This window comes from Rhagoletis zephyria, unplaced genomic scaffold (genome assembly GCF_001687245.7).
Source record: "Rhagoletis zephyria isolate East Lansing unplaced genomic scaffold, Rhagoletis_zephyria_1.1 Rzeph_scaffold_00079, whole genome shotgun sequence".
NCBI lineage: Eukaryota > Metazoa > Arthropoda > Insecta > Diptera > Tephritidae > Rhagoletis > Rhagoletis zephyria.
Genome location: NW_016157163.1, coordinates 64,229 through 80,768, shown reverse-complemented (window position 1 = coordinate 80,768; position 16,540 = coordinate 64,229). Strand labels below are relative to the sequence as shown.

General features: G+C 32.3%; 1 long non-coding RNA gene across 1 annotated transcript; it reads right to left on the bottom strand.

The window, feature by feature from the left end:
- Positions 1-544: 544 nt before the first annotated feature.
- Positions 545-15,573, bottom strand: LOC108373351 (uncharacterized). The gene is made up of 2 exons (XR_001848957.1): positions 14,804-15,573; positions 545-1,360 (listed from the first exon to the last, which is right to left on the bottom strand). It is a non-coding gene; the product is annotated as an uncharacterized LOC108373351 (long non-coding RNA).
- Between the last annotated feature and the right edge of the window lie 967 nt (positions 15,574-16,540).

Below are 16,540 nucleotides of genomic sequence, written 5' to 3'. Positions count from 1 at the left end.
TATTTTGAAACGGTCTAATACTTCACATATGTACATTGAGGTGGCCTTTAAATGCGGGAAAATTTTTACATCAGATTTCCTAACCCTTACGTTGATGCTAAATTAATCGAAGATATTACATACAAATTTTGGCTCCGATCGGAGTCGGTTAAGGTGTAGCGCACAGGGGTCTAAATTTATATTACACTATGAAGACGTCTTAACAGATTCCAATCGCGACCAAAATTTTTATGTTATATCTCCCACTTTAGTATTTAGTATCGATTTTAGGTGTTAAATGAAAAAACTATTTTTAATTTTTTGTGTCTCTATAGGGGAATGTGAACTTTGGCCCTTGTCCGACGCGTGTTAACCGTCTCCAATCGGGACATGTGATATTTGTGCCCGTAGTATAACCGATTGAAGGTGTGGAACTGAAAAAAATTGCTCATTTGATTTTTTAAGGACCACCCTAATTTACATACATAACTCATGTTCTTAGTGATGTTGTAGTTAACAATTAGAAGCGGGTTTTTGATTTTGGAATATAAAGGAGGGTACTTACCAAGTGTTGTTTTTGCTAAAGCTTACAGCAAGCTATGCTGTTAAATAGTCAAACAAAGTTTCGTAGTTTTTTTCAGTTTTTTGATTGTTTTCCACTTTTTTGTGCTTATTTAAAAACTTGGTTTAAATTGTGTTTAGTTTTTAAATAAACACAAATCTTTCTCACAAGTTCATATTAATACATTTCATTACAGTTTTCCCAATTTGTTTCAGGTGCTTGAAGAGTAGTTCTCTGTTTTCATTGGTTTCCTTCTTTGTCTACTTTGTTTTATTTTGTGTTTTTTTATAACGTTTTAATAGCTAAAAACACATGCATACGTACCACTTCATTGTAAACTCACGAAAAACTTTTGTCTTATTAGTTATTCGGAAACTCAACACATACACATGTATAAGTTATTATAGTGATTACTTCGTCAGTTGTCATTGTCAATTTCACTCAGAAAAAGTATTGTTATCCTCAGAAAATAATTATTTACTTTTTCTAAATTTGAGGAATACAAATTCTTTTCGTTTTCATTTAAGAATTTATTTTAGTGTAAAGCACTTTTATTTGAACAAGTCTTTTTTTAACAGTCACTTCTTGAAATTATATGTGTAAATTTAATTTATCACTCACTTATACAGCCTGCCTGTTGTTGTATGTAGTCTTTTTTTTATTTTTATTTACGCATTTTTGTAATTTATTTTCCATTCCACTTATGCTTGTAGTAAGACTGCAGATGTAAAAACTGTTTTTCCTTTGCTGAAATATATAGCTGCCACTGGTTTTTTTATATTCGGATATCATCAATTTGTTCATGCCATTGTGGAGTTACTGAAATTAAAATGTTTACTTTTAACTTTTTTTCTTATAAAACCAGAATAACGATCCGTTTAAAATACATACATTTAAAAACAATTTCACGTCGCATTTTTTTAAGCCAGTCTTATAGTGTAAGTTCTTAAATGACTTCTAATTAAAGCGTAGGACATTTTTTTCAAGTCCATTTTTTTCAAGAAGTTAAAAATTATTCATAAATGAAAAGTAGTCATTCCACAGTTTATCAAAAAAATAATAATCTTGATAATCGTGTTATCAGTGTTGCCAGAACTTTTCCAGAGAAAAGACTAAATGTGCAAAAAAAAAGGCTAAAAGAGCTAAATCAAAATCTAATGGCTTAAGTACTAAAGCTAAATTGATAAATCAAATACAATTACGGTCATAATTATGACTTCATGCAGTGTTAATTGTTAAGATAAAACCCTACATTTTTGTAAGAAAAAACTTATTTTGTAGTGTACCTTTCTCCATACTACCTACAAGCAAAAATATCGGATCTAAAGTATTCATACCCACTCATATCGATACTTTTGGCTATGATGGTAATACCTTATGAACTAAATAAGTTAGATTTGTTTTTTTTTTCAGGCCAAAAGTTAACTACTATCTGGGACTCCAAACTATATGTTAATGATATTTAATACAGACAATTCATTGGAAAAGATTACAAGAAAGTTAAACTCGTTGCTCATAAAATATTTCAGAGAAAAAGTCTTCTTTGTTGTACTCCCCAAGAATAGAAGATTTCGGTGCATTGAAAATCTACCTATTATGTATGTACAAAAACTATGAGATAAATACTTAATTACGATAGTTTCATAAATTTCTCTCTATTACTTCACCTGGTAGAATTTCATGTAAAATTTAAAGTGTGATGATAATTATAAAAGATTTTCTAGTATCTAGAAACCGCGAACTAGAATAATTTTTCTATTTGAACTTTCTTCCATACTGGGCTACCTAAAATAATTTGACACTCATATTATTTGTTTATTAAGTCCTGGAAAAAAATCCTGCTGTCAGGGGGGTGCTTCTAAATTACCGCTTTCAGGCAGGGCTTTAATTGAAAACATTTTTCATGACTTCACACAAAATTAAGGTTGTATTTTAAAATTAAATTTTATTTATTTTTCACAAAGTTTTCACTGCAATTTTTTTGACAAATTTTGCGGTTATGAAAATGGTGAATTGGGTATTTCGTTCAAAATCATAACCTTTTGATAAAGATACCAACAATAATTCACAAAATAATTGCTAGCCAGTTGTTTATGGAACAGCTTTTAATATTTCAGAATCGCTTTAAAGGAATGATAAATTGAAAAACTAAAATTTTCACTAAATTTAAAGTTTTTATTTACTTAATATTCGTCATCGAAGGGATTTTTTCGATAATTTCCATTATTTAAATATATATATAATATTTAGTTATTTTTCTTCATTTCTAACGAAAACATTAAACTCTCCACACTTGTTGAAATTTGTTTACTTCTGATAAAAAACAAAAATTTTCCTGACCTAACCAAAGCAAACCCAATTTATTTGCGAAAGCCATAAAGTTAAAATTGACAACACATTTCAAAATATTTTTCTTCCTGATAACCCGTTCGCATATTTATAATTATTGATTGATAAGTGCATTATTATGTATATGTTTTTTTTTTCTTTTCCACCACCCGAATAAATTCAGCAACATTCCAATCGCACAAACAGATGTATGTCAAACGGCATGTGTATTATAGACATAAGTATTTAAATGTGAATAGTTTCATAGCTTTTGACGACTGCACGACAACGAAGATGACGACGATGACGCCGTCAACTGGCAGACTTTAATTTGTGTGACAGCCAGGCAGGCAAGTAGATGCACGCACGCACAGGCAAATAAACTGCCAGGCAACCAAGTAGACAAGTCGGCAGACAAGATAGGCGAGGCACAGTCTCCAATATGTGAGGGAAGCCTATAGCCGAATAGCCTCATACTCGTATTCACACACACACACACGCATACATGGAAACAAATGCATGTGATTTTCACTGATAGGCTGCAGCTGGCTAACCGCTTGACTGGCCAGCTAAATCACAAACTTTGCTGGGTAACTGAGCCATTTAGCCAACCAACGAGCAGCCATTCTGACAAGTGATCAGCCTGTTGCTGCTTGGCGACTACAGGATTTTGCAGCTTTATTGTCAATTAGTTGCAGTTATTATAATTTTTTCCTACTCGCGCATAATTTTCACAATTACTGCTCCCGCTGATTTGTATATTTGCTTTGACAGCTATTCGATTTTTTTTTTTTTTTAATTACCTCACTAGATTGGATATTTGCAAAATATGAAAATATGAGTGCATAAATGATTGTTGTGCTGCTGCTGCCTTCAAGTGAACGTTTGAAAAATCAATTTGCTGTTTATTTGGGTTAAAAAAAGTCACAAAAAATATAGAAAAATTAAAAATATCTACTCGCGATAGATGACTTGGCCAGTTTCTGTGTATTTATTGAATAATGAGTGATTTTAATTGTTTGAATTACAAAGTAAAAGTAAAAACCTACCAGTTTTATAGATTCAGATGGCCTTATTCATAAAAATAATGTAGGTTTAAAGAGAAATTTAAACTGATATTTTAATAAAAATTTTCGATTTTTAAAGCAGTTGAACTCTTCCTTATTTTTTATAGATTTAGCTGTCAGTCTTTATAATGGACGATTTTCTGATATATTTACAAATAAATAGATGCCCGTGAGTAGTATATTGTGATATATGGTGAGAAGTTCGCTTCTTAAGTCTTTCATTCGTTGATCGGAACAAGCGGAGAAATAGTGTTGTCACTTTTAACTAAACAAATTTGTGCATCTAACGGAACTTTACTTTACTAAATCACCAAAAGAAGAAAAGTTTTCAAAATACTTAGCTCCACCTTCAATTTGGGCTGTGCGTATGGGCTATGTCCCTGCAGTGAAAAGCCAAACCAGTTAGAAAAAATACTAGTTCATTAACTAGGATGTGCCTACCAGTTCGCCAATTTCGAAGAACTTAGGCGATCAGCGTCATCTGCCTTTGAATTGCCAAAGCCAAAAATTAAACGCAATTAATTGCTTTTGTTACAAATGTCGGCTGTGGCGTCACGTGAAGACTACTGGTTCTGGTTCTGAAATCGCAAGTTCGAGGCCGCTTGGAGGTGGTTAAGGATTTTTAAGTTAAATAAATGTAAGTAAAAATAACTTATTCAATTTATAAATAAATAACAAATTTGAAAATCGAATTGCATTGCAAAAAAACATTTAAGAAGAATGCTTGTGCTATAAAAAAAAAGAAATTAAATAAAAATATTTTTTTTTATTAAATTTAAAAATTACAATAAACAGCCTAAACAAAAAAATAAATTTATAAAAAATAAAAATAAAATAAAAAATAAAAAAACTTTCCCTGCGCCAGGATTTGAACCCGGGTACTCAGGCTTACCACGCGAGTGCATTGCTCTGTCGGCCATTGTGACTTCTGGAGCATCGCGAGCAAAAAGGCACACTTATGCTTTTCACGGGGCATGAATTGGCAGACTATCTCATCAACTGGTATGATGCTACTAGTATTTCTACTAGTAGATGCTGATGCATAGCCTGACAATTGACATTTCGTAGGACATCGCAATGTTAAAAATATTAGTCGCTAACATTGAAAAAGGATAGAACGTGAACTAGTTGGGCTGAAAAGCAAACTGGTCGAATTCTAGTTCACAACTAGTAGCTTTCCCTGCAGAGGTTACACAAATGGAGGAGCACAAAATTTTACACCGCCTCTGAACGGCAGAGAGATTTTGTGAGAAGCTTTGTTAAGGCAGAAATGCACTCGGAGGTTGGCCATTGCCTGCTGAGCAAAAAACAAAACTTTATCTATAATTTTCAGTTAATTACTTACTGTATAAAAATACTTTTCGTGTATTCAATTTAAGTAGCTACACTGACAGCTCTCATCTTTTTTATCGACATTCCATCAGAAAACTAAAGGTTTTTAGTAAGAAGGTTAAATTTTAATGTGATTTTGGGTGAGCTAGGACTTATTTGTGAATAAAATATTAGAAAAAATTAAATGCATATATCGTCGCTCCCAACGAAGAGTAGCACATCTCAAATTACCGTGGAAGACTAGCACATTTCAGATTTTCGCGTCGAAGACTAGCACATTTCATTATTCGCGTCGAAAAGTAGCACATTTCAGATTTTCGCGTGGAAGACTAGCACATTTCACTATTCGCGTGGAAGACTAGCACATTTCAGATTTTTGCGTGGAAGAGTAGCACATTTCAGATACGCGCGTAGAAGAATAGCGAATTCATATAAAGTGGTACTAGCAGCCGTACAAAAACCAAACATACGTGTATGTAATAATTATTTCTCCTCGACTAAGCTGAGAGTTTAATGTTGTGTATGGAGCTTTTCGGTATTTTATTACAACAAGAATAAACGTTTATTTTCCTCCTACTCGTTTGGACGCATATTCGCGTCTTCCTCAGGGAATCTATTTATAAATACGAGAAACATATATGTGCATTAGGGTGGTCCAAAAATGCATGTGAAAAAGTAAAGTCGGAATTTTTATGCTCTCACCCCCCAAGATTGTTCTATACCGAAAAAATATATCCCTATTTTTTATTTTGAAATCAAAAAATAGTTAGAGGTCGCTCAAAGCGCCCAAAGTTTCCCATGTACATATTTTATATGGGGAAAAACACTTTTGGTAGAAATGGTATATAATTCAAAAAAACTATTTTTCTATCGGAAAACTTTTTTCAGCTGCAGGATTCCCAATAATAATACCCAATTGTTTATTTAACCTTTTTTCATCGCAACTATAATTTGTAGGTCCGCCAAAAACCCCAAAAACCCCGAAAAATGCAATGGGGGACAAATAAAAAATCGTTAGTATTAAAAAATTGTTAAATAAATAATTGCGTATTATTATTGAAAGTCTCCTGAAAATAACCAGAGTTTTCTGATCGAAAAATATTGATTTTCAAAAATTCTATACCATTTCTACGAAAAGTTGTTTTTTCCCATACAAAAATACATGGAAAACTTTGAGCGCTTTGAACGACCACTAAATATTTTTTGATTTAAAAAAAAAATATGGGTACACTTTTCTATATACAACAATCCTAGGGAGTGAGAGCATTACAATTCCGACTACTGTTTTTGGACCACCCTAATGTACATGCAGTCATATCAAAAGCACCTCATTTCAAAGTGATATTGTTTTCCACTTATTTTTATTTACTTATTTTTAAGAATTTTCATTAAAATAAAGTTCATTCTCTGAAGAAGTCCATATAAACCCATGATTCAATAATAGAAAGGTTTTGTAATAAAACAGTCTTCTCGCTCCCACACATAAAATCGGCTCCTTTACTTGTGCATAATGTTGCTTACTCTAGAGTTTCTAGTGATATTAGTAGTAAAACCAAAAATTCTTCATACTAAATATTCGTTGGCGTCACCTTGGTTTGCGTAATTTTCTAGAACAAGTGTAGAATAGCGACCGTTTAGCTATAAAATAACCAAACATGCCGATTGATAGAACTTTTTACGCTGATTTCAACGATACCAAATTTATTTGTCACTGGTAAAAAAAGAAGATATAAGAGGTTTATTTGTATTTTTTATTATCACTAAATTGTTGAAACCCAAAAGTAGATCATGATAAAGTATGTAATATCGAATTAAAGATAATAACTTGTACTTTCTAAATTATATAAAATTCTTTACCATTAATTATGCAGTTTTTTCAAAAAAGGTTATTTCATGAAAAAATAATATTTCTTGGATTTTTAGTGGTTTTGGTTTAAAAATACAAAAAGCTATAAATTATGTACATCAGCTGAAGAACAAATTAATGACCTTTATGGTGACGTCATTAGCTGTTTAATTGGTTATAAATTACATAACATATTAATATTTAAAATATCTAAAAACTGAACTTTAACCTTCTAGAACCTCTTCATTTTTTACTTGCGCCAAATCATTTTGCCATGGCTGAAATGAGCATAAAAAGTTCTATTGATCCGCATTTATAGTTTTTGCATAGCTGAACGGTCGGCATTCTAGATTTGTTCCCGGAAATGACGAAGAACTTAATTCGAAAATGCATATTTTTATGTATTGTTTAGTATTTCCATTAAAACACCAAATATATTGCAAATTCGCATAGAATTAATAATACACATTTTACTTCTAATTGTATACTTTGCGTACTTTTTGTAGTACCATTCTACTACCGTTTTCGCAAAATGCGATCACATTCTTCCCCTTTCTCCTACTTCCAAAATACAAATCTAGATAGAGGAGTGTCAAATTTTAGCTGTCACAAATTACACAACCTTGTATTATTGAATCATGATATAAACCCAAATTTAAAACTTTATAGAAAACTAAAAAAATCTAAAAATGTTCATCCAAATGTCAAATAATTTTTTTCTAAGAATTTTTTGAGTATATAGAATTAAAGCCCTTTAAATTTTATTGAATAATGTGCAAGTTTCAAGTGGCTAAAAAATTTCCGTTGTTGCGGTTTTCTTTCATATAAAAATAAATTGTGTTTATTCGTTATATAGTAGCAAATGCGACAAAAATAATCAAAGGAATCATAGGATATACCATCGGAATTTTATGAATTCTATAATAGAATTACACAAATATAAAATAAGCACTTGAATTTCCAATATAAATTATGCTTTTATGATTTAGTTTAAATGTGTTACTCTTCCACGCAAACATCTGAAATGTGCTAGTCTTCCACGCAAAAATCTGAAATGTGCTAGTCTTCCACGCAAATAGTGAAATATGCTACTCTTCCGCGCAAAAATCTGAAATGTGCTACTCTTCCACGCAAAAATCTGAAGTGTGCTACTCTTCCACGCAAAATTCTGAAATGTGCTAGTCTTCCACGCGAATAGTGAAATGTGCTACTCTTCGTAGGGACCGACGATATTATCCAAATGTATATTCAAATATAACTGGCATGGCATTTCGTTTTGTACTTATTGTTTTATTCGAAATAAATATAAGGCGAGTGAATTCTGCAAAATAATTTTAAAATGTAAGACGTTTCTTAATCAAATAACTATTTAACTAAAACTATATATTTGCCCAAGCATAACCAAACAATAAACCCTCTACTGTTGTTCGCAAATTTCACTGGCATCATAAGTGCCCAATGGTAGGCTATGTTAAGCCCTCCACCGGTGCTGTATGTCGACAGCCAAGATAACCTCACCGCAACTAAACTTTTTTTTACTTCATTTCAAAACCATCATCTACTCCAAAATCGGCAGGTACAATTCGACTCTAGTTAAAGTATGCACGATATTACTAAAATATCGTTGTAATTTGGAAAACCTGCTTTGAAGATTTTTTTAACAAAAAGAAAAAATTTGGCACTGAATCGCTGAATATGACATGTTTCACACCATTACCATTTGAAATATTTATTACTTACGTTACAATTATTCAAAATAGTTTGAAAATCGCACTTGAATTTGAAATTATCCCATTATTTGCAGCATATGCCTGTATATACCGGAATTTAGTGAAATATCAGCGGACTAGTTTCGTGAAGTTTGCCTAGCAATCATAGAATGTGTCTAGAACCTAACTTTTTCCAGGTGCAGGTCATTTAGAACCTAAATAATTTTCTTTACAAGAGGAATAAAAAAGTTTTAGGCTTACATAGCAGGGATCCTCAAATCTATTTTAATGATTCCGAAAAAATATTTTAATTTTATAATCTTGAGAATTAGTAACAACAGCACTTACAAAAATTTTCCAAAAAAAATTATTTATTTATTTTATACTAAGTTAATTTAAATAGTTTTTAAATCCACTTTAGAGATTTGGTTACACTTTAAATACGTTACTGCTTGTTCTCATATAATATTTTCTTTTTAGCTTTGAATCACTCTGCCCGCAGTGCTAGAATGCGCTTAAATAATTTAGTATAGTTCATTACATAATAAGAGAACCATTATGAGGTTTTGTTATAACACCACTGACACAGTTATATTTATGAAGTAAGTGAAAAAGATTTGGAAAAGGGCTGGGCGTCACTTGGACTTTCCAAAAATTTAGAAGAAAATGCAGAAGAAAAAGAAGCAGAATATAAAGGGAAGAGGACGAATATAAGCAGCTGGTCTATCTAATAGCGTTTTCTTTTCTCAAAAAAAGTTCTGCCCTTTTATATTGGAACTCTTGCTTTGCGTTGCCCTGAAACCTGAGAAAATGTTGCGTTTTTTATATGGTAATGAAACAGAAAATATACTACATCACAATTTATTTATAGAACTTATTAAAGCTGAATTATTCACTTGGCCTGTAAAGGCGCTGGCTGGCCCAATGCAGGCTTGCTTTGCTCGCCTTACTTACTTTAATTTGCTTTGATTTACTTCAAAAACTCGTTCGGCCAAATAGCGGCTTGGAACGCTGTCAAAGCTACCAGCTGTGTAGTTAAAAAATTAAGGTCTGTTCCCTTACACTAAGCATAATTTTCCCACAAAACTCCAGAAAACTAAAAAAAAAAATACAAGCAATCTTTGCTGATTTATTTTTAAATTGATGCGAATTAATTTTTGCATTTCAAATCATTCCTTTATAGCTATAAGTACATTTATTAAAAACAAAAAAAAATATACTTTTCAAGAGACGACTGACCAGAAGTTTGACATCATAAATATGGCTAGCTTTGTGTGAAAAGTTGCTAAGTCCACAATTTGTGAAACCTCATGATATAGGAAGCAAGAGAAATTAGGGATTAAGGTACTTGTTTTATTTTTTCTCATTTATATTCAATGGAAGGCAAATTTTCTAAGTCCAGAAGAGGCTTCGAAAATCCGATAAGGCCAAAATAATACGAAATCTTTTAATAAAGATCGAATCCTTTTGATTCGTATGGAGTTTTGCTTTGCTTTAAACACGCAAAATATTGTATTCAAAGTTCCTGTAAAATTTGTAAAAATGGACTTAGCAACTTTTCAGTTTGAATTCATTTAGAACGGGAACATACCTTTTTGTCAAAAGCCTATAAAGCGCTTTCAAATAAAACATTTGCCTATTTGAAATTTTGAGGCGCTTAAAGCAAGTGAAGCAAAGCTGCCATTTGGCCAGCCTTCATACGTTTTAGTATATTCCAAATAGCTTCTGACAGTTCTCAAAGCAAGGCAAGCAAAGCAAGCCTGCATTGGGCCAATAACTTAAGTCTTTAACAATTTTAAAGCAAAACACTTATTTCTGATAGGGGAAATAATTGCATTTTTACAAGATTAAATTAAAAATCAACCATGCAACTCTCAACCTCACGTTTATTTGAGGGCAGAAAAGGCAGCACTATCGCCGGATCAGAGCGCAACCTGCTGAGAAAAGAACACGACGCCTTGTGAAAGGGCTGAGAAAAGAACTTGAAAATGTGACAGCGTTAACACAAGGCAGAATAAGTGCAGCCTTTTTCCGAAAAAAGAAAACGCTATAAGATCTACCACTTACACCACCACCATCGACAGCCCGTATATCAAGCGAAGAAAATTCCTTGCCAACAGGTGCATTTACGTGCTCTACAAATATGTCATCATCAGAATCCTTTTACATATATTACAGTGATTCATGGAATATGTGGAATGAAGCCATGACATTTCATTTGTTTTCCAGTTTAAATATATAGTAAAACTTACAATTTCATCGTGGAATATAACACTACTATTAGTCCTTACTTCTTCCAAAGCAAGAGACAACACCACTGTCAAAGGAGAGCGATATGTGTAGATCGATGATAATGAATTTTTTGCGGTCAAAATTAGGACAAACAGTGAATTATTGAGATAAAAATTTGGCGATTTGAATATTTTCATAATTTGTGGCAATGAATGGCCTCCAATAAGTTGTGATTTAACACCTTTGGACTACTTCTTGAAGCTTTATTTAAAAATATCGGTCTATACGAAAAGCTATTCATACAAGCTATTCATGCTAGAGTTAGTGGAAAAAGTGCTCGAATATTAGGTCCTTCAGGCCAATTTCTCCAATAGGAACCATGCAGACCATTTGAATAAGTTGTATTCAAAACTTTTTTGTATGGATTGTATTTCACAGTGAATAAAAAACTTTTGAATTTCCTCAACAATTAGTGTGTTTTTAGACATGGTCTACCGAAAAATTATGATGCTCTGGTAATACGATGGATCCTTCGATTTGGCAGCTTTGGCTGAAAGCCGAACGCGAGGGCAACCCAATAGTGCACTGAAATAACCAAGTGCAGAAGAACTCAGTTATACTTAGCAAAGGAGATATAAAATTGGTGTAGTTTTGTCTCGTTGTGCCACATTAAATTAAGAACATTTAATAGAAAAATAGAATTGTGCGAAACTAACGCTCTTGTGGTTATAGATCAATATAGAGATTTTTCCTTAAAATATATAGTGCGTCCTCAGAAGTGTTCTTACCAAAGTACGGCTACGTGTCACCAGCTAATTTTAGTGAAAATTATATTAGTTTTCGAAGTTTTGGTTTCACCAATCAAATTTAATTTGTTTTTCATTTTTATTTGAGTGACCTATGCTCTTCACTTAAATAAAAATTAAATCAGAATAGCCACACTCGAAGAGATTATACGTTTAATCAGCTGATCAGTACAAACTAACCGTGAAATTGTGTGTCAGCTATTCAGTTCTATATCCATATTTTTACTCATTTAAATATATAAATTATTCAAACTTAAAAAAAATTTACTGAGGATTAAATAAAAATTAACTTCCACTTAAACTAATCTAGTGAATCGCAGCCTAAATGATATTACGGCTAGGTTAAAGGAAGTGTTGACAAGCCCACTTTGAAATTAGTTATTCTTCTTTTCCGGAGCCTTAAAGTACGAAAAAATATGTGCTACCGTGTACCATAAAACCAACAATGCGACTACAGTTCTGGATGTCATAAATTGACGATACTAGTCTAGTTTAGCCAAACCGAAAAAGAGTTGTTACTCGTTTAAAATAAAACAAATATCAACAGAGCACAAATTTATGTTTGGCGGCCACCGTGGTGTAGTGGTTACATCGTGCGACCAGGTATGGGCGTTTTTGAATGAATTATTATTCAAATAAAAAATAAAGTTTTATTCATAATTTTTCTAACTTTGAGTGAGGAATAAATTTTTATTATTATTTATCTATACAACTTTTTACTTTGCGAACTTTGTGCAATGGTGCCGAGTTTTATGTTTAATGATTGCTACCTAAATGTTTTCATACCCAAATTTTCACGGTAGAATTGTTTAATTACTTTTACGCCCTTTTCACTTCAAAATTTCACTAGGCGAAATTCATGTAACATGTAAACTATTCCCGAACAGACTCAATGCTATTATGACGGCTAAAGAGTTTCTTAAAATTCTACAAGTTTTCATAAAGAAAAAAATAAAATTAAAAAAACTTATAAAATTTTTAATTGGTAACATTTCCAGTGTCTACCACTTTATGTTATAAGCAGTTACAGTTACAACTTTTATTCAAAAAAATCGCTCCTTAACATTTATTTTTTTACTTTTATTTAATTGCTCCTTAAATAACCGTTATTTTTTACTTTTATTTTATGAATCCAAAAAGACAATTATTTTTGATTTGTATATAAATAATCTGCAAATAACAGTTATTTTTGATTTTTGAAATATTTTTCTTAGATAACATTTAACGACGACTTTTATTTATAAAAGTCATAAATAAAAATCAATCACTGACCTTTATTTTTTAAATCATACTTATAAAAGTCATTTGTATAAGGCGTAGTCAACTTTTGTTTCCCCAACACGTTCTTAACTGCAAAACATTTTAATGACTTTTATACGAATGATTAAAAAAATAAAAGTCGGTGACTAATTTATGTTGATGACATTTAAAAGTAATAGCCACTGACTGATTTTTATTGATGCATTTTATAAATAAAAGTCTACAATAACTGTTATCCAAGACATATAATATAAAAATCAAAAATAATTCTTATTTTAGATTTATAATATAAAAATCAAAAATAATCGTTATTTTGTTTAATTTTGCATAAAATTTGCAAATAAAAATTTATTTTTAAATTTGAGTCTCGATGAAAAAATAGAACGATTGTTATGTATCACTTAGTTGTAGAACATTTCCTTCATAGTGAATATTTTCAAGACAGCTTTCATCAATAACTGTTATGTTCGGTCCCTGGTTATAAGGGTTTGGTCTTGAGTTTTTTTTTTAAATTTAGTTTTGGTATTTTTATATTAAGTATCAGGTTGACCGAGCTTTTTGAAGTTTTCAAGATTTGGATAGCTTTAAAAAAATATTTTGGAAATAAACAAAACAAAAAATAGGATTTCGATATCTATTAAGTAAACTCCTTACTCTAAAATTTAGGTGGCAACACTATTCCGAAATACGTTGGAATGAATGGTACATATCTTAAGCGTGTATGTACTATGTATATGTAAATGTATAAAAAAATGTTGATCGAAAATAACAAAATAAAAATTTGTATTACATAGAAGCGTGGAAACCCTGATGAAAAATATTTTCTGGCCAAAGTTTTCAACAATACCTTTCATTTGATGTCCATATTGCGATGTTTTAGATAAATTGTGAAGAATCGAAAATAAGTGGCAACCTTACACTATTATCCTAAGAGATGACATTTTTTATATAGGGAAAGCATTGTTTAAGAACCTTATCTTGGTATCCATATTTTACCGTTTTTTCTAAACAAAAAATTTAATAAATATACGATGGAAAATATGTGGCAACCCTATTAAAAATGTTTTTTAATTAGGGGTCTTTAAAATACCTTCCATTTGATACCCATATTATGATGTTTTAATTAATTTGTAACTAATTTCGAATAAATGGCAACCTTATACGAGTCTTCTCAGAGATAATGCCTATTCAGATAACCTTAAAATCCAAAACATTATCTGTGTACAAACTTTCATCAAAATCGTTAGAGATGTTTCCGCGAACCCTATAGATATATATATATATGTATATATATATACAAGAATTGCTCGTTTAATTTAATAAGATAGCAAATTGTTTAATTTTATATTTAAAAGTCACGGTTTTTTGGCCGCTTATTGTAAATTATTAAGTTTTTTTTTGGCTATAGGCCAAGAATAAGGCCTAAATTTTAAGATGTACTTTGTTGTTCGTTTTATAATAATTACTTATAACGATAGATGAATCCATATTTAGTTCCATCCTGGAGCTTAAAAATCGATTAATTTTTTTATTTAATTAAATTAATATTTCCAGTTTTCATCAAGAATAGAATCAGGCCTATTTGTTTTAGGCGATTTATAAACACTTGGAGTAAAAAATTTATTTACTTTAAACATTTTTTACATTTAGTTTCTTCTTAAGTATTTTATTTTTCATTTTACCTTAAAGTCGGTTTTTCACTCAAAACGAAGGCAATAGTTTCCGATATTTTTTGTCTTAACCTTTTTAGAATTAGCAGCTATAAGTTGTGTGTATTTAAGTAGCTCTTTTTTTGCAATTTTTCAAAACTGTAAATTGACACTTTTTTCAGCACATTTTTACAGTTATTCTATTCTCCGCTTCAAACGGCAGAGTCAGACGATTGGAATTTTGCGCAAAATTTGGTGTAAGTTGCTAGCCAAATCGTGTGATGGAAATAAATATTTTGCTTAAATATCACTCAAGAAGGAAGCCAATCAATCACAACCAGTTATTTCCTTAATGCACTTGTCACAAAACTTGCACACGCTAATCGTAATATTTTTTATTTATTGCATTACTTTTCTAGTATTTGTACAATTGCATTTTGGGGTAACCCGTATACACTTTAAACTCGATACATGTATTTGGGGAAATGTAATAATTTTCGTGCGAATAATTTTGTAATTACGATTACTTATGGCTTGTTCACAGTATTCAAGTATGCATATAGTTTAACAAAAAAAAAAAAAAAAAAAACCAATTCCAAATTCACAAGCGATCACGCACTTAAGTCATTGGAGTCAATCGAATCGAATTAAATTTCGACGAAAAATTACGTCTTCCGAAGCGAACGAAATGCTGTAGCCCTACCGAGTACAACGTCGATTGAGCTTTTTGAACGTAGCCGTGTTGCCGTTGCACGTTGCACGCGCGAATTGCCGTTGTGCGAAAATGTGCAAACAGTCCCGCAAGAAAGCCGTACAGAAACTGCAAGACGATAGATCAGGCCAACTGCAGGCAGGCCAGCATAGCCTAGCAATTCCAATGCGGTGGACGAGCGTGCGAGCGATGCGAGTTACTGCAATCCAAACAAAAGCAACAGCAACACCAACAACAACAACCACAACAGCGCTATCAAAAGCAACAACATCCAGAAGCAATGCAAGCAAAGTAGCATGAAAATGCGAAAAATTGCAATCGAAGCAGCCAAGTTGGTAACAAGTTGGCAAGATCGTAGGAGCGGCGGCGGCGGCGGCGCAACAGTGACGGCAGCACATTCAATTGCCGGTGCAACGAAATGCAATAAAATTCCAATGGAAGGCGCAAAGGCACACAAATAAAACCCAAAAAGCACAGCACGAGAGGCAAAACAGCAGAAAGATTGCAAAGAATTGCAAAAACAGCTAAGTAGTAAGCAAAAAGAATAAAGCAAATAAACAAGCAAATGCGAACAGCAAACGGCGCGACAAGCAGTACCGCAAAGGCAACCACAACCACAACCGCAATTGCCATCGCAACGACAACGGCATAAAAAAGCGGCAGTGGCAACACGAGCCGAGCAGCAAGAAAAAATCGTGTGCAAATCTCGTAGCAACAACCTCGCAAAGACCGACTGACCGAGTAATACAGAGCGGCGGTTGGTGGCTTGCTGTGGCTGCCGCAATGCTGCTGACAGATGCAGTGGCGACGTTAGCGGTGTTGGTGGCAATGCTGCGCAATGGGCAACAGCAACAGTTGCCGAGCGTAAGCGAAATGAAAAACGAGTCTCAGGAGTGTAAAAGTAAAGCCAAGCAAAGCAAAGCCAATGATCCGCAACTCAGAAGAAAATAAAGCGAATGAGAGTGAAGAAGAGTGGTCTAGAGAGAGAGAACGCGAGAATAAGGCTCTGCGTCATCACGAAATACACGAAAAGCCGCTATTCTGCGACAGCGAACCGC